This window comes from Rhinoraja longicauda, chromosome 18, assembly GCF_053455715.1.
Source record: "Rhinoraja longicauda isolate Sanriku21f chromosome 18, sRhiLon1.1, whole genome shotgun sequence".
Taxonomy (NCBI): Eukaryota; Metazoa; Chordata; class Chondrichthyes; order Rajiformes; family Arhynchobatidae; genus Rhinoraja; species Rhinoraja longicauda.
Window position 1 is genome coordinate 39,276,041 of NC_135970.1, and position 22,152 is coordinate 39,298,192.

General features: G+C 51.7%; 1 long non-coding RNA gene across 1 annotated transcript in view; it reads right to left on the reverse strand.

The window, feature by feature from the left end:
• LOC144602430 (uncharacterized) overlaps positions 1–20,729 on the reverse strand; it is an 84,236-nt gene extending 63,507 nt beyond the window's left edge. The window contains exon 1 of the long non-coding RNA XR_013548444.1: positions 20,422–20,729. This is a non-coding gene — a long non-coding RNA (uncharacterized LOC144602430). The remainder of the gene's footprint in view (positions 1–20,421) is intronic.
• Positions 20,730–22,152: the final 1,423 nt, after the last annotated feature.

The window sequence follows — 22,152 nt, forward strand, 5'->3', positions numbered from 1 at the left end:
CCTTTGCGGAAAGAGAAACAGTGTTGAGGATGTCGACCCTTCGTCAGAGCTGAAAAGGAAAGGAAATAAAAACTGCAGGGTTGGTGGGAGGATGCCTCCGTTTAGTGTCAACTCCTGAATAAAAACCAGAACACGTTGGAAACAGTCAGCAGGTCAGTGGCAGCACGGTGGCGCAGCGGTAGAGCTGTTGCCATACAGCGCCAGAGACCCGGGTTCGATCCTGACGGCGGGTGCTGTCCGCATAGAGTTTGTACGCTCTCCCCGTGACAATAGACAATAGACAATAGGTGCAGGAGGAGGCCATTCGGCCCTTCGAGACAGCACCGCCATTCAATGTGATCATGGCTGATCATTCTCAATCAGTACCCCGTTCCTGCCTTCTCCCCGTACCCCCTGACTCCGCTATCCTTAAGAGCTCTATCTAGCTCTCTCTTGAATGCATTCAGAGAATTGGCCTCCACTGCCTTCTGAGGCAGAGAATTCCACAGATTCACAACTCTCTGACTGAAAAAGCTTTTTCCTCATCTCAGTTCTAAATGGCCTACCCCTTATTCTTAAACTGTGACCCCTGGTTCTGGACTCCCCCAACATTGGGAACATGTTTCCTGCCTCTAACGTGTCTAACCCCATAATAATCTTATACCGCGTGAGCTTTCCCCCGGATGCTCCGGTTTCCTCCCACACTCCAAAACCCCCTACAGGTCTGTCGGCTAATTGGCTTCGGTAAAATTGGAAATTGTCCTCGGTGCGTAGGGTAGTGCAAGCGTGAGGAAACCGGAGCACCCGAAGGAAACCCATTACGCACAAACACCGCACGGGCAGCGCCCAAGGCCAGGATCAAACCCGGGTCTCTGGCACTCTGAGGCAGCAGCTCTACCAGCTGCCTAATTATGGCTTTCATCAACATCTTGTCTGCAGTCTTTCTTTACCATGTATGTACATCTCATGTATGTACATTACCATGTATGTACATTCCATGTATGTACATTCCATGTATGTACATTACCATGCATGTACATTACCATGCATGTACATTACCATGTATGCACATTACCATGTATGCACATTCCAGAACCAGGGGCCACAGTCTAAGAATAAAGGGGAGGCTATTTAAAACTGAGGTGAGAAGTAACTTTTTCACCTAGAGAGTTGTGAATTTGTGGAATTCTCTGCCACAGAGGGCAGTGGAAGCCAAATCACTGGATGGATTTAAGAGAGAGTTAGATAGAGCTCTAGGGGCTAGTAGAATCAAGGGATATGGGGAGAAGGCAGGCACGGGTTACTGATTGTGGATTTTTTTTTTATAGATTTAGAGATACAGCGCGGAAACAGGCCCTTCGGCCCACCGAGTCCGCGCCGCCCAGCGATCCCCGCACATTAACACTATCCTACACCCACTAGGGACAATTTTTACCCAGTCAATTAACCTTCATACCTTTATGTCTTTGGAGTGTGGGAGGAAACCGAAGATCTCGGAGAAAACCCACGCAGGTGACGGGGAGAACGTACAAACTCCGTACAGACGGCGCCCGTAGTCAGGATCGAACCTGAGTCTCCGGCGCTGCATTCGCTGTAAGGCGGCAACTCTACCGCAGCGCCACCGTGATCACAATGAATGGCGGTGCTGGCTCGAAGGGCCAAATGGCCTCCTCCTGCACTTATTTTCTATGTTTCTATAATCTAGGTTTTTCTATGTGTTGTCAGAGTGGGGGTCGCTGTTGCTGCAGCAAGCGAGATTCCCATTGAATCTGTACCTCACTGCACTGTGCAGATGACAATATACTTGGCTTCACTTGACTAACTGCGGTTCAGTTCTGATGTCTTTTGCCACCGTTTTTGTTTCCTGCTGAACTATTTGGCAAACGTGTTTATTTTAATTCTGGAGGGCTGTAAAAGTTATATATATATATATCGTGCGAGTTTCTTTATCTTATAGAAGATCGGGATGATTAATATGCTCAGCAGAAATTGTTTCCCTGAACTGAGTGCCTTGCAAGTTAAGCATTGGATCAGAACACACCCATCGCCATTCTGTTCAAGGGGCTGCGATCCATGGCCTGTGAAGGACTGTGACAAAATGGATAGGTTTGCATTAACCCAGCACATTCTTGATCTGGAACGGTCAATAGACGGTAATTCTGAAAAGCATTCACGTTGGGAAATAGAAAACCAAGAAGCCAAATTGCATCTGGCAAGATACCACACTATGTACCTGGTTCAGTTTATCACTGAATTTAGATTTAGATATACAGCGCAGAAACATAGACACACAATGCTGGAGTAACTCAGCGGGACAGGCAGCATCTCTGGAGAGAAGGAATGCGTGACGTTTCGGGTGGAGACCCTTCTTCAGACTCGTTGGAGAGAAGAGGGGAATTTCTTCAAAGTAGGCATACCTTGAGGAGATTTTGCAGTGGGGGGGGACTAAATGTGTGGGAAGGAACTGCAGATGCTGGTTTACACTGAAGATAGACTAGTTCTATCCTACACACTAGGGACACTTTACAGAAGCCAATTAGCCTACATACCTACACGTCCATGGGAGGGGGGGGGGGGTGAAACTGGAGCACCCGGAATGGCTGATGTTTCAGGTCGAGACCCTTCTTCAGACCCTTCTTATCACTACCTGGGCTTATCCGAATCGGGGGCTCCAGTACTTGCAGCTTGTGGACCGGACTGAGGACTTTGGACTTTTTCCTTCTGTAAGTGTGCAAAAATATGGCAACTTTCATATCATATTATCATATATATACAGCCGGAAACAGGCCTTTTCGGCCCTCCAAGTCCGTGCCGCCCAGTGATCCCCGTACATTAACACTATCCTACACCCACTAGGGACAATTTTTACCTTTACCCAGCCAATTCAGAGATACAGCATGGAAACAGGCCCTTCGGCCCACCGAGTCCGCGCCAACCAGCAATCACCCCCGTACACTAACACTATCACACACACACACACACACACACTCACACACACACACACACACATACACTCTCACACACACATACACACACACTCACACACACACACACACACTCACACACACACATACACTCACACTCACACTCACACTCACACACTCACACACACACACACACACACACACTCACACACTCACACACACACACTCACACACACTCACACACACACACTTACACACACACACACACACTCACACACACACACACACACACACACACGGGGACAATGTCCCCGTGTGTGTGTGTGTGTGTGAGTGTGCGTGTGAGTGTGTGAGTGTGTGTGAGTGTGTGTGTGAGTGTGAGTGTGTGTGACACACAGGAACAATTTGCAATTTTTACTGCAGCCAATTGACGTACAAACAAACCTGTACGCCTTTGGAGTGTGGGAGGAAACTGAAGCACCCGGAGAAAACCCACGCAGGTCACGGGGAGAACGTACAAACTCCGTACAGACAGCACCCGTAGTCAGGATCGAACCTGTGTCTCTGGCGCTGCAAGGCAGCAACTCTACCGCTGCGCCATCGCGCCTGTAGGATCTGAAGGAAATGCTAGTGTTTCCAATCCATTTGTGCAGACAGATATGAGACACTGAGTCAATTCCCCGAAAATGCATTTTTTATTTCCTCTACACATTTCCTCCACAAAAAGAAATTAGCAAACCATTCTGTGCAAATTACAAGTTATGAACGATAGACACAAAACTGCTGGAGTAACACCGAGAGTCAGGCAGCATCTCTGGAGAATATGGAGAGGTGATGTTCCAGGTTTTCTCCGGGTGCTCCAGTTTCATTCCCCCTCTCCCATGGACGTGCAGGTATGTAGGCTAATTGGCTTCTGTAAAGTGTCCCTAGTGTGTAGGATAGAACTAGTTTGCGGGCATCACAAAATGCTGGAGTAACTCAGCAGGTCAGGCAGCATCTCTGGAGAGAAGGAATGGGTGACGTTTCGGGTCGAGGCCCTTCTAGTTTGCGGGTGATCGCTAGTCAAGGCAACGACTCTACCCCTGCGCCTAGACTGTGCCACCCCTGTGCCGATGATATTCTGAGACAAGTGCGAGAGTTGCTGTGAAAGCCAGTGACCTTACCCAATGCTTATGTAGCAGGGATACAACGTGGCCCTAAAGGAAAGCAAAAACATCCTCACATCAATGCACTGACTGCAAATTATTTGCTACCCGGGTCCTTCCATTATACAACAGCATGTGGTCCAACTTAATGTGAGTAGCACCACTTGGACATACGTGTAATCTTGCGAGTTGTCGAGGGAAATCTCAGCAGGCATTGCTCACTCCGTCTGGTCGCCCCATTAAATACAGCAGCATCATTTGGTTAGAGGTACAAAGGAGCTGGGGTGGATTCCCATCTGACATTCCACCCACAACATCATTCAATCCGGTCTCCTTGATGTAACGAAGAGGGGGTTTCCATGAATCTAGTCCCCTACAGGCAATCGTCTCAAATTCCCCAGCTGTTCACCCCACTTCTTGCTTCAGTATACAGCCCAATCTCTCGTGTAAGGGCTCGACAAAAGTATTAGAGAGAGAGACAAACAGCAGAGAAGGAGGCCCTTCGGCCCACCAAATACGGACACAGAATGCTGGAGTGACTCAGCAGGTCAGGCAGCATCCCTGGAGAATAGCTAGTATAAGAAAATAACTGCAGATGCTGGTACAAATCGAAGGTATTTATTCACAAAATCCTGGAGTAACTCAGCAGGTCAGGCTGCATCTCAGGAGAGAAGGAATGGGTGACGTTTCTTCAGTCTGAAGAAGGGTCTCGACCCGAAACATCACCCATTCCTTCTCTCCTGAGATGCTGCCTGACCTGCTGAGTTACTCCAGCATTTTGTGAATAAATACCTGGAGAATAGGAGTAGGTAACGTTTTAAGGTCGAGACCCTTTGGCCCACCAAGTCCGCATCGATCATCCATCGCCCACTCGTTCACACAAGGCGATGCTGACAAGGAAATGTTGAGCGGTTCATTGTTGGTTGAAGGGAAGGTGAAAGAGCTGCCTACAATCAGTAATATTTAATCAGGGGGGACAGTAGAACTAGTCGGGGAGGGACGGAGAGAGAGGGAAAGCAAGGGTTACTTGAAGTTAGAGAAGTCAAATTGTAAGCTGCCCAAGCGAAATATGAGGTGCTGTTCCTCCAATTTGTTAAGCTTTAATTGATGCAAGCTTTGGACAACTCATTCTCCATTCCTGACACAGAAAATATTTGTACTCTTTAAATCTCCAGTGTCATTTATATTTTATAACCTCTTGGAAAAAAACAGCTTTTATTTCACAAAGATAATAATATCACTGTAGATTTTAATGATATATTCTAAACGATGGAGCAAGGTGCCTCATACCAGTATTGCTTTGGTTAGTTAATCTCTCTTGTCCTGACATTTTGTTTTCTCCTCTCTACCCCCTTCCTCATGGAACATAGAACGATACAGCACGAGAACAGGCCCTTCGGCCCACAATGTCAGTGCTGAACATGATGCCAAGACCATCACTTATTCACCTGCACATAACTCAAATCGCTCCATTCTCTGCATGTCTAAATGCCCATCCAAAGGTCTTTTAAATGCCATTAATGTATCTGCTTCAATAGACAATAGACAATAGGCGCAGGAGGAGGCCATTCGGCCCTTCGAGCCAGCACCGCCATTCACCGTGATCATGGCTGATCATCCACAATCAGTACCCCGTTCCTGCCTTCTCCCCATACCCCCCTGACTCCACTATCATTAAGAGCTCTATCTAGCTCTCTCTTGAAAGCATCCAGAGAATTGGCCTCCACTGCCTTCTGAGGCAGAGAATTCCACAGCTTCACAACTCTCTGAGTGAAAAAGGTTTTCCTCATCTCCGTTCTAAATGGCCTACCCCTTATTCTTAAACTGTGGCACCTGGTTCTGGACTCCCCCAACATTGGGAACATGTTTCCTGCCTCTAACGTGTCCAACCCTTTAATAATCTTATATGTTTCAATAAGATCCCCTCTCATGCTTCTAAATTCCAGAGTATACAAGCCTAGTCGCTCCAGTCTTTTAACCGCCTCCCCAGAAAAGAGTTCCAGGCACTCACCACCCCCTGTGTAAAATAAACGTAGCACGTACTTCTCATTTAAACCTTGCCCCTCTCACCTGAAAGCTATGCCCTCTAGTATTTGACCTACACCACCACTCCCCATTTTCGCTGCAATTTGAAACTGCTTTCCCCTTCACTCGGTCTAATTTCAATCTTTAAGTCCTTGTCTTGCCAAACATGCTGCCTGGACAGGAGTGGTATCAGAACCACTGTGCTTCCTCCCAGTCATAGAGTCATACGGTGTGCAAACAGGCCCTTCGGCCCAACTTGCCCACACCGACCACTGTGTCCCATCTATACTAGTCCCACCTGCCTGCATTTGGCCCATATCCCTCTAAACCTGCCCTATCCATGTACCTGTCTAAATATTTCTTAAACGTTGCGATAGTCCCAGCCTCAACTACCTCCTCCGGCAGCTCATTCCATACACCCACCGTTCTTTGTGTGAAAACATTATACCCTAGGTTCCTACTAAATCTTTCCCCCCTCACATTGAACCTATGATCTCTGGGTCTCGATTCCCTTACTCTGGCCAAGAGACTCTGCGTATACCCAATCTATTCCTCTCAGGATTTAGTACACCTCGATAAATCCCCCATCATCCACCTCCACTCCAAGCCATTAATTATCCCCATCTCCCCTGTTCCTAATAATGATATCTACCCAGTTTCATTTTACACAATACCAATTTCCAGTACTGTGGTATCTCTGATTGTGAGTCAATTGATCAATCAACTCATGACAGAAATAACCCAAATCCTGTCCCCATCTCGAGTCACCAGTGTCTTGTTAATTATGCACCCTTGTCTGCAACTCTCTGTGCAAGCTAACAATATGTTTGCATACTGTATATATTATCCGGGCTGCTCTACCCATCTCAAATCCTGGCACACGTCCACTCTTAATCCTCCGCACTTCAATTGAAATATTAGCTCAGTTTCATAAGCCTCAACAACCCAGAGGGTTATGTTGAACATTTCATCTGATCAGGGGAGCATTAACTTGGAGCCGGAACATCCATGCACAGCATTTTCACTTTGCACAAAAATGCGTTTACAGGGCAATCAAGAGAGAGCTAGATATAGCTCTTAAGGATAGCGGAGTCAGGGGGTATGGGGAGAAGGCAGGAACGGGGCACTGATGGAGAATGGTCACATTGAATGGTGGTGCTGGCTCAAAGGGCCGAATGGCCTACTCCTGCACCTATTGTCTATTGTCTAATCCAGAGATGGGGAGCTGAGGGCGCACGATGGTGCAGCGGTAGAGTTGCTGCCTTGCAGTGCCAGAGACACGGGTTCGATCCCGACTACCGGCGCTGTCTGTACGGAATTTGTACGTTCTCCCCTGTGACCTGCGTGGGTTTCCTCCAGGTTCTCCAGTTTCCTCCCACACTCCAAAGGTTTATAGGTTAATTGGCTTCAGTAAAGGTTGTAAATTGTCCCTGGTGTGTAGGATAGTATTAGTGCGCTGGTCGAGGCGGACTTGTTGGACCGAAGGGCCTGTTTCCATGCTGTATCTCTAAACTAAACCAAACTATAACTATGGATCGGGTGACATTATTGTTAATCCTGGAGCAAAGTGCAAGTTCGCTGGGAGGGGAAGTCTCAACAACATGATATATGGAGACCCAAATTCACACTTCAAAATGCGAGCCTCAATTGACACTGAACCATAGACTATTGCACCTTAAACCCATCCTAAACCTTAACTTGTAGTCACAAGGAACTGCAGATGCCGGAACCTTGAGCAAACAGCAGAATCTAATCAGTCAGAAGAAGGGTCTCGATCTGAAATGTTACCGATCCATTCCCTCCACAGATGCTGCCTTACCGCTGAATTACTCCAGCGCTTTGTGTTCTGCATCGCCTCAATTTGTTTGCTCGCATCACTAGCAATGTCGGCATTTTTATTTCCATTTTTTTTAGAGATACAGCACAGAAACAGGCCCTTCGGCCCACCGGGTCCGTGCCGCCCAGTGATCCCCGCTCATTAACACTATCCTACACCCACTAGGGACAATTTTTACATTTGCCCAGCCAATTAACCTACATACCTGTACGTCTTTGGAGTGTGGGAGGAAACCGAAGATCTCGGAGAAAACCCACGCAGGTCACGGGGAGAACGTACAAACTCCATAGAGTACAGCACCCGTAGTCAGGATCGAACCCGAGTCTCCGGCGCTGCATTCGCTGTAAGGCAGCAACTCTACCGCTGCGCCACCGTGCCGCCATTATTGGTGACTCTGAACAGATTCTTCAATAATGGGACAAATCAGAATCAACTACCAAGTGATTAGATTAGCACGGGAGTCAGGGATTATGGGGGGGAAGGCAGGAGAACGGGGTTAGGAGGGAGAGATAGATAGCTCAGCCATGATCGAATGGCGGTGTAGACTTGATGGGCTGAGTGGGAGAGGGGAAGATTAATCTTTCCAAAATATACTTGTGCAACGTTTAATAGGTGCAATAGTGAGGTTTCAGGATACTCCATGCCCAATTTCTGAAACTAGCAAGAGAGGCGACAATGTAGAAACAAGGAACTGCTGGTGCTAATTTACAGGCAAAAAAAGACTCAAAGTGCTGGAGTAACTCAGCAGGTCAGGCAGCATCTCTGAAGAATGTGGATAAATGATGTAAGTTTGAAGAAGGGTTTTGACCCGAAACGTCACCTATTCCTTCTCCCCAGTGATGCTGCCTGACATTTTTGAGTTACTCCAGCACTTTGTGTCTATCTTTGGTATAAACCAGCATCTGCAGTTCCTTCCTACACACGTTATGGGTCGGGACCCTTCTTCGGACTGATTGTTGGTGGGGTGGAGGCAGGGTGGGAAGGGGGAAGGTGAAGCTGGAAGAGAGGAGGCTGAGTTACTGGTTATTCCAGCACTGTGAGTCTTTTGTTGGGAGAGGCCACAGACCTGTTACTGAAGCTTGTGGAAAGGTTATAGGTAAATGGATGTAAAGGAACAGCTATACTAAGCTAATGTAAAATACAAATCTGGATGAAACATTGCATCCAATCCTGAACTCACACTCTCGGAAGGATAAAACTGTTATGGGGAAACTACAAAAATTGTGTAATTGATTGGATTCCAGGCGAAGGTTTTGCACATCACCTTTAGAGGAGAGGTGACCAAAGAGGACATTTAATGGAGGTGTTTCAAGTAAAGATAATTTTCTTCCAGTAATTGAAAGGCTGATAGCAGGGGGTGGGGGATAGATTCAAAGCTGATTGTGTAAAGAGCCAGAGACATTGTCCTCTAACAGAGTATCAGGATTTGAAAGGCACTGCCTGATACGTGATGGAAACAGATTCAATCGGAGAGTTCAAACGTAAATTGACTTCAAATGAAAATAAACAGCGGCGAAAGACCAGAGAAACGAGTCGTTCTTCAAAGGGGCTAGCACCAACACAATGGGCCGAATGGCTGTCCTCTGTGCCAGACCGTTCTACAATGCCTTTTTGAAATTGTTATTATTTATACCCATAGTAATCTACATGCTAAAACCCTCGTTTGTTTGTTCCTGAACGACAGATAAAACGGTACACGATAGTGCGACAATTTTAGACCCACCTTACTCACCGTCGTCCCTTTGGGGGGTGTCAGCCCGAACAGCCCGACCCACCGGGCTCACCGTCGTCCCGACGGAAGAAGTTTCATTGAAATCGGTGTTATCGTTTTAAAGTTATTCACATTTTAAAGTTTAAATCTATCTCCTAGGGAGGGAGGTGGAGGGAGGTGGATGGAGGGAGGGAGGGAAGGTTGGAGGGTGGTGGGGAGGGAAGGAGGGAGGGAAGGTTGGAGGGTGGTGGGGAGGGAGGGAGGAGGGTGGATAAGGGGAGTTGAGGGGGCTGGAGTAGGGGGAGGGGAAGGGTGGGGAGGGGGCAGGGAGAAGGGGGGAGGGGAGGAGGAGAGGGAGAGGGAAGGAGAGGGAGGAGAGGGAGGGAGAGGAGGGAGAGGGAGGAGAGGGAGGGAGAGGGAGGAGAGGGAGGGAGAGGGAGGGAGAGGGAGGGAGAGGAGGGAGAGGGAGGGAGAGAGGGAGGGAGGGAGGGAGGGAGGGAGGGAGGGAGGGGAGGGAGGGAGGGAGGGAGGGAGGGGAGGGAGGGAGGGAGGGAGGGAGGGAGGGAGGAGGGAGGGAGGGAGGGAGAGGAGGGAAGGGAGGGAGGGAGGGAGGGAGGGAGGGGGAGGAGGAGGGTGGGGAGGGAGGGTGGGGAGGGAGGAGTGGTGGTGGGGAGGAGAGGAGGGGGAAGGGAGTTGAGGGGGCTGGAGTAGGGGGAGGGGAAGGAGGGGAGAGGGAGGGGGCAGGGAGAGGAGGGGATGGGAGGAGGGAGGAGAGGGAGGGAGAGGGAGGGAGAGGGAGGGAGAGGGAGGGAGAGGGAGGGAGAGGGAGGGAGAGGGAGGGAGAGGGAGGGAGAGGGAGGGAGAGGAGGAGAGGAGGAGAGGGAGGGAGAGGAGGGAGAGGAGGAGAGGGAGGAGAGGGAGGGAGAGGGAGGGCAGAGGGAGGGAGAGGGAGGGAGAGGGAGGGAGAGGGAGGGAGAGGGAGGGAGAGGGAGGGAGAGGGAGGGAGAGGGAGGGAGAGGGAGGGAGAGGGAGGGAGAGGAGGGAGAGGGAGGGAGAGGGAGGAGAGGGAGAGGGAGGGAGAGGGAGGGAGAGGGAGGGAGGAGGGAGGGAGAGGGAGGGAGAGGGAGGGAGAGGGAGGGAGAGGGAGGGAGAGGGAGGGAGAGGGAGGGAGGGAGGGAGGGAGGGAGGGAGGGAGGGAGGGAGGGCAGGGGGGAGGGAGGGAGGGAGGGAGGGAGGGAGGAGGGAGGGAGGGAGGGAGGGAGGGAGGGGAGGGAGGGAGGGAGGGAGGGAGGGAGGGGGGGGTGACGAGACGGTGCTGCACCAATGCAGGAGGTTTGGGCCCAACGGTCCACCTGCTCTAGTATTTTACTAAAATTGTTTTAGTGAGCTCAAGGGGAATTCGAAAATAATTCTCTTAGCAACAACATATGGTTCAAATGTTAGCAAATTGCAATACATATTAGTTATAGATGTTCCTCCAAGGAGGGGATTTTTTTTTAAGTGATTTGTTTAATAATATGTTATGATCACGCAGGTAGATAATAACATTAGGTTTATTCCTCATAGGTATTGTTCTGACAAAGTGCAGAGCACAGAAGGAGCACAACAAAACAATCAAACAAGATCTTCAAGCTGTGTACGAAGGAACTGCCGATGGGCGTTTACACCGAAGATGGACACAAAATGGTGGAGTACTTCAACGGGACAGACAGGCAGCATCTTGGAGAGAAGGAATGGGTGGCCTTTTGGATCGAGACCCTTCTTCATCTGAAGAAAGGTCTCCATCTGAAACGTCACCCATTCCTTCTCTCCAGAGATGCTGCCTGTCTGACCCGCTGAGTTACTCCAGGATCTTCAAGATAATAGACAATAGGTGCAGGAGGAGGCCATTCAGCCCGTCGAGCCAAGCACCGCCATTCAATGTGATCATGGCTGATCATTCTCAATCAGTACCCTGTTCCTGCCTTCTCCCCATTCCCCCTGACTCCGCTATCCTTAAGAGACTCTATCTAGCTCTCTCTTGAATGCATTCAGAGAATTGGCCTCCACTGCCTTCCGAGGTGATGCTTCTTGATGTGTGTTTGGCTTCCACCACCCTGTGACACTTAGGTCGTGCCAACTAGATGGCAACGTGAAGGGCATCCAGATTCCCATGTCTAAATCTTCACGGCAAGGTTGATTTGGGTGACGTTCTCTGTTGCAATTATGCTTAGAACACCAAAATGGAATCTGTGGCATGCACAAATGCGGGGCTGGTGAGTTGCAATGAGTAGTGGAGATATTTTGAGGGAGAGGGTGGATTGATTGGGATGAAAACTATTGCCGAACATGTGTGGGTGGGTGGGTGAGGTGGGAGGAACAAACCCCCCCCCCCCGTGTAAATAGCTTGCAAAGTCAATTTGCCGTCAACAAAGAAACATAGAAAATAGGTGCAGGAGTAGGCCATTCGGCCCTTCGAGCCTGTACGCACCGCCATTCAATGTGATCATGGCTGATCATCCAACTCAGTATCCCGTACCTGCCTTCTCCTCCATACCCCTCCGAACCGTTTAGCCACAGGGGCCACAATACTCCCTCTTAAATATAGCCAATGAACTGGCTCAACTACCTTCTGTGGCAGAGACTTCCACAGATTCACCACTCTGTGTGAAAAAAACCTTTCTCATCTCGGTCCTAAAGGACTTCCCCCTTATCCTTAAACTGTGACCCCTTGTTCTGGACTTCCCCAACATCGGGAACAATCTTCATGTATCTAGCCTGTCCAACCCCTTAAGAATTTTGTACGTTTCTATAAGATCCCCCCTCAATCTTCTAAATTCCAGCGAGTACAAGCCGAGTCTATCCAGTCTTTCTTCATATGAAAGTCCTGCCATCCCAGGAATCAATCTGGTGAACCTTCTCTGTACTCCCTCTATGGCAAGAATGTCTTTCCTCAGATTAGGAGACCAAAACTGTACGCAATACTCCAGGTGTGGTCTCACCAATGCCCTGTACAACTGCAGCAGAACCTCCCTGGTCCTATACTCAAATCCCCTCGCTATGAATGCCAACATACCATTCGCTTTCTTCACTGCCTGCTGCACCTGCATGCCAACTTTCAATGACTGGTGTACCACGACACCCAGGTCTCGTTGCATCTCCCCTTCTCCCTAATCGGCCACCATTCAGATAATAGTCTGCTTTCCTGTTCTGGCCACCAAAGTGGATAACCTCACATTTATCCACATTATACTGCATCTGCTATGCATTTGCACACTCACCTAACCTATCCAAGTCACCTTGCAGCCTCCTAGCATCCTCCTCACAGCTAACACTGCCATTCTCCATGCTCGGCAAAGCCCTCTTAGACTTCCTATTGTAGCAATCGGCAGGATCTAGCCAGTAGCTTTGTCCACAGCTCCGTGCCAGGCCTTGCTACCCTTTGGTAGTTTAGATTTAGTTTAATGCTACAGCCTGAAACAGGCCCTTCGGCCCACCGAGTCTGCGCCGACCAGCGATCACCTCGTACACCAGTTCTATGCTACAGACTCGGGGCATTTGCAGAAGTCAAATAACCTACAAACCTGCACACGGAGAAACACGGTCACAGGTAGAAGGTACAAACTCTGTATGGACAGCACCCCTAGTCAGGATTGAACCCGGGTCTCTGGCGCTGTGAGGCAGCAACTCTACGCTGTGCAACTGTGGCCAACCCCTAACTGTAGGTAGCCAACAAGATTCTGAGAGCTCGGGGGGTGGCACAGTGACACAGCTTGGAGAACCTCTGCCTCACAGCTCCAGAGACCTGGGCTCGAGTCTGACCACATTGTGGAGTTTGCACGTCTGTCTGTGTGGAGTTTGCATGTTCTCCCTGCGATTCGTCGGGTGTTCCGGTTTCCTTCTCCTAAACACATGCAGGTTTGCAGGTTAATTGGCCTCTGTAAATTGCCCCCAAGGCTACAGCGAATGGATGGGAAAGTGGGATAGCATAGAACTCGTGTGTCGGGGGATGGGCGGTCGGCGTGGGCTCGGTGGGACGAATGGTCTGTTTCCGTGCTGTAACTTTCAATCAGTCAAGCTGTTGGTAACTTCTTCAATCTTCCCGGTTTGCAGGGGGGATTGTGCAGATGTTTTTTGGTGAGGCTAAACTGTTGCCCCCTACCATGGGGGCATTAGTGGGCATTCAACCTTGGAATACAGCAGCACTGGGTGAAGGAACAATGGCACAGAGCAAGTTACTGCAAGATTGAGTAAGAGGACTCTGAACAGAAGCCTACATCTAACTGTGTTAGAAAAAAAAAACCCAGCAGATGCTGGTTTAAATCGAAGGTAGACACCAAATCCTGGAGTAACTCAGAGGGTCAGGCAGCATCTCTGGAGAGAAGGAATGGGTGACGTTTCGGGTCGAGACCCTTCTTCAGACTGAAGCGGGTCAGCAGCAATTCTGGAGAGAAAAAGATGGGTGACGTTTCTGGTCAGAACCCGCCAGTCTGAAGAAGGGTCTCGACCCGAAACGTCACCCATTCCTTCTCTCCAGGATGCTGCCTGGCCGCTGAGTTAATCCAGCATTTTGTGTCGACCTGGGCAAAGAATATTAATGTACCTGAGCTGACCCTCTGCAGACTGGTGGTCGAGACATTTGAAACGTTTTGTACTTTGCCATCCTCTGTTGGGTAAGCAGGTCATCAAGGCTCAAAGAAACTCACATGGCTGCATTCACAAAAATAGACACAAAGTCCTTCATAACGAGAGGATTTTAGTATAGGAGTAAAGAGGTTCTTCTGCAGTTGTATAGGGCCCCGGTAAGACCACATCTGGTGTATTGTGTACAGTTTTGGTCTCCTAATTTGAGGAAGGACATCTTTGTAATTGAGGCAGTGCAGCGTAGGTTCACGAGATTGATCCCTGGGATGGCGTGACTGTCATATGAGGAAAGATTGAAAAGACTAGGCTTGTATTCACTGGAGTTTAGAAGGATGAGAGGGGATCTTATAAAGACATATAAAATTATAAAAGGACTGGACAAGCTAGATGCAGGAAAAATGTTCCCAATGTTGGGCGAGTCCAGAACCAGGGGACACAGTCTTTGAATAAAGGGGAGGCCATTTAAAACTGAGGTGAGAAGGAACTTTTTCACCTAGAGAGTTGTGAATTTGTGGAATTCTCTGCCACAGAGGGCAGTGGAGGCCAAATCACTGGATGAATTAAAGAGAGAGTTAGATAGAGCTCTAGGGGCTAGTGGAATCAAGGGATATGGGGAGAAGGCAGACACGGGTTACTGATTGTGGATGATCAGCCATGATCACAATGAATGGCGGTGCTGGCTCAAAGGGCCGAATGGCCTCCTCCTGCACCTATTTTCTATGTTGCTTAGTTTCTAAAGTGCTGGAGTAACTCACCGGGTCAGGCAGCAACTCTGGAGAAAAAAAGATGGGCGACCTTTCGTGTCGGAACCCTTCATCCTAGCGAAGATAGACACAAAGCGCTGGAGTAACAGTACACCCCAGATAGACACAAAGCGCTGGAGTAACAGTACACCCCAGATAGACACAAAGCGCTGGAGTAACAGTACACCCCAGATAGACACAAAGCGCTGGAGTAACAGTACACCCCAGATAGACACAAAGCGCTGGAGTAACAGTACACCCCAGATAGACACAAAGCGCTGGAGTAACAGTACACCCCAGATAGACACAAAGCGCTGGAGTAACAGTACACCCCAGATAGACACAAAGCGCTGGAGTAACAGTACACCCCAGATAGACACAAAGCGCTGGAGTAACAGTACACCCCAGATAGACACAAAGCGCTGGAGTAACAGTACACCCCAGATAGACACAAAGCGCTGGAGTAACAGTACACCCCAGATAGACACAAAGCGCTGGAGTAACAGTACACCCCAGATAGACACAAAGCGCTGGAGTAACAGTACACCCCAGATAGACACAAAGCGCTGGAGATAGACACAAAATGCTGGAGTAAGTCAGCGGGTCAGGCAGCATCTCTGGAGAGCCCCAGAGATGCTGCCTGACCCACTGAGTTACACCAGCATTTTGTGTCTACCTTCAATTTAAAACAGCACTTCTCTTTCCTACACCTAAAGTGCTGGAGTATCTACCGAAGATAGACAAATGAAAGAAGGGTTCTGACCCGAATCCTCACCCATCCTTTTTTCTCCAGAGATGCTGCCTGACCCGCTGAGTTACTCCGGCACTCTGTGAAACGTTACCTATCCATGTTCTCCACAGATGCTGCCTGACCCGCTGAGTTACTCCGGCACTCTGTGAAACATCACCTATCCATGTTCTCCACAGATGCTGCCTGACCCGCTGAGTTACTCCGGCACTCTGAAACGTTACCTATCCATGTTCTCCACAGATGCTGCCTGACCCGCTGAGTTACTCCAGCACTCTGTGAAACATCACCTATCCATGTTCTCCACAGATGCTGCCTGACCCATGGAGTTACTCCGGCACTCTGTATCCATCTTCGGTGTGAACCAGCATCCACACGGCAACATTCCCACTTGCAGATAGATGGGCGGCGACTGGTGTTTTATATAGATGACGGCAAGGTATTGGCTGCAAGTCCCTGCAGACACCACTCCTCAATGCTGACCTCCACCAGGTACAAGTAACAAACCCCTGCTGGTGCGTGCATGGCCAAGTCAATGCCTTCACCTGCTCCACCTACTACTCATCTCCTGCTTCAGAAATGCCACTAGTTTTAGCCAGTGGTGCGACTTGAGTTGGTGCTAACCATTCACTGCATTGCCCCGTCCAACAGTGATGTTGGGGGAAAGGGAGAGGAGTGAGGTTGTGTTGGGGAGGGGGGGGGGGCTCGGCACAACTAAATGGGAGGTGGCTGCAGAGGTCAGGAGGGGAAGTACAGGGATCTCAGCAGAGGGGGCCACCAGGATGTGGAGGGGGCTACAGAGATGTGGAGGGGGCTACAGAGATGGGGAGGGGGCTACAGAGATGGGGAGGGGGCTACAGAGATGGGGAGGGGGCTACAGAGATGGTGAGGGGGTTACAGAGATGTGGACAGAGGGGAGGGGGGGGGTCTATCTAGAGAGAGGGAAACAGGAGTATGGAAGCCGGTGCTGGAACCTGCAGGGACTACAGAGATCTGGAGGACACAACATCAACAAGGGCACATGGAGATCTGAACGACGGGGCCATGGAACGATGGAACAGGAGGGGGAATAACGATGGAGGAGGACACATGGATGTATGGGGGAAGAATACAGAGCTAGAGAGAGAGATACAGAGATCTTGATGAGCTACAGAGATCTTGAAGGCAGCTCTAGATATTGGTGGGACACGTCTGGAGGTGGCTCAATGATCTGGAAGGGGGTGGAGAGATCAGAAGATAAGGAGATACAGGGAACTGGGGGGGGCACAGCGATCTGGGTGGCTAACTGGGGGGGTCTATAGGGCACTGGGGGGTAACAGGGAACTGGGGTAACAACGAACTGGGGGATAACAGGGAACTGGGGGGTAACAGGGAACTGGGGGTAACAGGGAACTGGGGGGTCTATAGGGAACTGGGGGGTCTATAGGGAACTGGGGGGGTAACAGGGAACTGGGGGGTAACAGGGAACTGGGGGGTAACAGGGAACTGGGGGTCTATAGGGAACTGGGGGTAACAGGGAACTGGGGGTAACAGGGAACTGAGGGTAACAGGGAACTGGGGGGTAACAGGGAACTGGGGGGTAACAGGGAACTGGGGGGTAACAGGGAACTGGGGGGTAACAGGGAACTGGGGGGTAACAGGGAACTGGGGGGTAACAGGGAACTGGGGGTAACAACGAACTGGGGGGTAACAGGGAACTGGGGGTAACAGGGAACTGGGGGTAACAGGGAAATGGGGGTAACAGGGAAATGGGGGTAACAGGGAAATGGGGGTAACAGGGAACTGGGGGGTCTATAGGGAACTGGGGGGTCTATAGGGAACTGGGGGGTAACAGGGAACTGGGGGGTCTATAGGGAACGGGGGGTAACAGGGAACTGGGGGGTCTATAGGGAACTGGGGGGTAACAGGGAACTGAGGGTAACAGGGAACTGAGGGTAACAGGGAACTGGGGGGTAACAGGGAACTGGGGGGTAACAGGGAACTGGGGGGTAACAGGGAACTGGGGGGTAACAGGGAACTGGGGGGTAACAGGGAACTGGGGGGTAACAGGGAACTGGGGGTAACAGGGAACTGGGGGTAACAGGGAAATGGGGGTAACAGGGAAATGGGGGTAACAGGGAACTGGGGGTAACAGGGAACTGGGGGTAACAGCGAACGGGGGGTCTATAGGGAACTGGGGGGTCTATAGGGAACTGGGGGGTCTATAGGGAACTGGGGGGTCTATAGGGAACTGGGGGGGTCTATAGGGAACTGGGGGGTCTATAGGGAACTGGGGGATCTATAGGGAACTGGGGGGGTCTATAGGGAACTGGGGTCTATAGGGAACTGGGGTCTATAGGGAACTGGGGGGTAACATGGAACTGGGGGTCTATAGGGAACTGGAGGGGGGTCTATAGGGAACTGGGGGTCTATAGGGAACTGGGGGGTCTATAGGGAACTGGGGGGTCTATAGGGAACTGGGGGGTAACAGGGAACTGGGGGGGTCTATAGGGAACTGGGGGGTCTATAGGGAACTGGGGGGTCTATAGGGAACTGGGGGGTCTATAGGGAACTGGGGGTCTATAGGGAACTGGGGGGTAACAGGGAACTGGGGGGTCTATAGGGAACTGGGGGGTAACAGGGAACTGGGGGATCTATAGGGAACTGGGGGTCTATAGGGAACTGGGGGGGGGTCTATAGGGAACTGGGGGGTAACAGGGAACTGGGGGGTCTATATGGAACTGGAGGGGTCTATATGGAACTGGGGGTGTATAGGGAACTGGGGGGTAACAGGGAACTGGGGTCTATAGGGAACTGAGGGGTAACAGGGAACTGGGGGGGTGGGGACCATGAAGATCTGTGGGGTTGCGAGTCTTTGACGAGACGCCAGGGAATAGGGTGAACATTTGCAAAGCAAGACGCCTCGCTGTCGGTTTCGCAGGCAACACACGCAGAATGAGGCCATTGTATTCCAGGGAAGACGACCCTGTCTTTGGTCACCCTGTCACATGGAGACCGCTGGAAGAAGCGGTCCCGACCAAGTGACAGGGACTGTACAAGACATTCCCCAACTAAAGTCACTTCTCAACAACAGACAGCGCGTTCTCCATCCAGCTCCCCTCTGTGTTCTTATTTGTTGCGGTTTGGATTCAGAGACAGTCCCCGTTTGATAACAAGCCATTTCTCAAATGGGTCAGAAAACATTAACGTTTCTGTCCAGAGCCTTCTAGCGGCGAAGACCAAACTTCGGGAGCTTTCACTTTCAGGTTTGACCTGAACGAGAACAAGTCTCCGCGGCCGGAGATGGGGGCACTTTCAATGGACCACTTATCGCAACTCTTCGCGGCTTGCCAGCAGTTTGTTAATGTTGCTGCCAAACAAACTGGAGACCACATTTGGAGCCGAGGTGAGACAAGGAACGGCAAGCGCTGGAGTCTTGAGCGAAGGGCAGAAGTGCTGGAGGAACCCGGCGGGTCAGGCAGCATCTACGGGGGGGGGGGGGTGGAGGGGGGGGTGTGGAGAGGGGGGTGTGGAGGGAGGGGGGTGTGGAGGGAGGGGGGTGTGGAGGGAGGGGGGTGTGGAGGGAGGGGGGTGTGGAGGGAGGGGGGTGTGGAGGGAGGGGGGTGTGGAGGGGGGGGGGTGTGGAGGGGGGGGGTGTGGAGGGAGGGGGGTGTGGAGGGAGGGGGGTGTGGAGGGAGGGGGGTGTGGAGGGAGGGGGGTGTGGAGGGAGGGGGGTGTGGAGGGAGGGGGGTGTGGAGGGAGGGGGGTGTGGAGGGAGGGGGGTGTGGAGGGAGGGGGGGTGTGGAGGGGGGGGTGTGGAGGGGGGGGTGTGGAGGGGGGGGTGTGGAGAGGTAAGTAGTCCCCCTTCCCTCCCCCACTCTAGTCGTCCTACAGCTTCCACGGCTCACATCCACCTATCCCTGCCTAGACACCTCTTCCCCCGCCAACAATGGACCGTTGTGGGCTCCGCCTTTCCTTGGGTCACCGGTGATTTGGTCTCACCCGCCCTATTTCATACCTCTAGTTCCCCCCCCCCCTCTCTCTCCCCCCGACTCTCAGTCTGAAGAAGGGTCTCGGCCCGAGGCATCGCCCGCCCTTCCTCTCCACAGACGCTGCCCGACCCGCTGGGTCACTCCGGCACTTGGAGTCTGTCTGTCTTCTTGGAGATGTTTCAGGTGGCGGATCTTTCTTCAGACTGGAGCCTGAGACATCGCCGGTCCAGTGGACGCCCAGGCACTTTGGGAATGATCAGGGATTGGCCATAACGGGCATGCAACTGTGCAAAGCTGGGCTTGGGTTAGGGTCGAGTTTCACCTCTCACATCAGTCACACACTTACACAGCGGTGACCGACTGGCTTGGTGTCTATCCATTGGTATCTGTCCATTGCAACTTCCCCTCTCTCGCTCACCGGGGGTCGGGCATTCACCGGCAAAACCTTCTCCCCAATGATTTCCCGTGCTGGGAAAACATGTCCTTGCCTCTAGTCTCCCCCCCTCCCTCTCCCCCCGACTCTCAGTCTCTGAAGAAGGGTCTCGACCCGAAACGTCACCCGTTCCTTCTTCCCCAGAGATGCTGCCCGACCGGCTGGGTGACTCCAGCATTCTGTGGTCTCCCAGCAAACAACAAAAAGAGACATTTCTCTACACGAAACGACAGGGAACTCCAGTAAGCGAACCACTGCAGAGTGAAGCTGTGAGATACTCACCCCCCCTTGCCAACCTCCCCTTCGCCAGGTGTGAGAGGCACCTCGCTGCTGGTCGCCTCCAGTCTTGGGCTCTCCTTTAAATCCACGTCCAAGTAGGTAGCCGGACCTGCCTCCAAGATTCAACACTCGCCCGACTCAAACAGAGGGGGGAGAGAGAGAGAGTGAGCGAGAGAGAGAGGGAGAGGGAGAGGTGTCCTCGCCTCGCCTCGTCTCCCACCTGCGGGGGTCCTGCTCCCTGGTCAGGGGTCCGTGGACGATGGTGGTGAAGCCCGTGGTGAACCCCGAGGACAGAACCTCAACCAACGCTCACCCAGGCGAGCGCGGACCGCACGGCATTCCCCACTCGCTCAGTAATCCTGCGATAGTCCTTATGTGCAATGCAACCCAACCCAACCCAATCCAATCCCCCCCAACGCGATTTTGGATTGGTTTTTTTTTAGTTAACTCTTTGCTGAACTCGTGTCAAACTTCCCCACCGGGACCGGAGAGCGGGGGAGCGGCACGAACACAAACTCCCCGTGAAACCGCTCCGTGTAACCAGCTGGCACCGTTTTAAACCGGAGCTTGTTGGACAATCTCCTTATTACAAAATTTTGTTTTTAAAAATGCTGGCGGCACTTCTAGAAATTGCAGGAGAGAGCGTCAGTCTTCATGTTTCACAATAACCCAATGTTCAGCGCCTTGTTTTTTTAATATAAGTGACGAGATTGGTGAATATGTGTGTTAATCAATACCCTCCCCTCTCCCTCCCACCCTCCCTCTCTCCCTCCCACCCTCCCCTCCCACCCTCCCCTCTCCCTCCCACCCTCCCCTCTCCCTCCCACCCTCCCCTCCCACCCTCCCCTCTCCCTCCCACCCTCCCCTCTCCCTCTCTCTCCCTCTCCCTCCCACCCTCCCCTCTCCCTCCACCCTCCCCTCTCCCTCCCACTCTCCCTCCCACCCTCCCTCTCTCCCTCCCACCCTCCCTCTCTCCCTCCCACCCTCCCTCTCTCCCTCCCTCTCTCCCTCTCCCTCCTTCTCCCTTTCCCTCTCCCTTTCCCTTTCCCTCCTTCCCCCTCCCTCTCTCTCCTTCTCCTCTTCTCTCTCTTATCCTACCTCTCTCCCCCTCCCTCTCCCTCTCTCTCTCTCTCCCTGTCTCTCTTTCCCTCCCCCTCTTCCTCTCCCTCCCTCTCCCTCTTCCCCCTCTCCATTTCCCTCTCTCCCTCTCCCTCTCTCCCTCTCTCTCTCCCACTCACACACACACAGCAATGTGTATGAAGGAACTGCAGATGCTGGTTTACACCGAAGATGGACACAGAGTGCTGGAGTAACTCAGCGGGACAAGTCAGCGTCCCTGGAGAGAAGGAATGGGTGGCGTTTCGGGTCGAGACCCTTCTCCACGCGGCGATGAAGGAAGGGGCTGCCTGGGATCAGCGCCAGTAACGGGGGACAATTCGCAGCCTCGCTCGCCCCTTACACGGGGCCCGGGCTCGGCGCTTCCTCCCTGCCCCGCAGCGCCTGTTAGCTCGTTGAAGTGCTGTGCTTGCTTCCCACGATGTGTCTGTCAGTGGGCGAGATTCCCACTGCCAGCTACTTCCAGTCAGCAGCTCGGAGAACATTGTTTTTCCTCTCTCCTGTGACTGCAAACTGCGCTGCCGCGGTGACAAGGCTTGGATAGAGTGGATGTGGAGAGGATGATTCCACAAGTGGGAGAGTCCAGGACCAGAGGCCACAGCCTCAGAATTAAAGGAC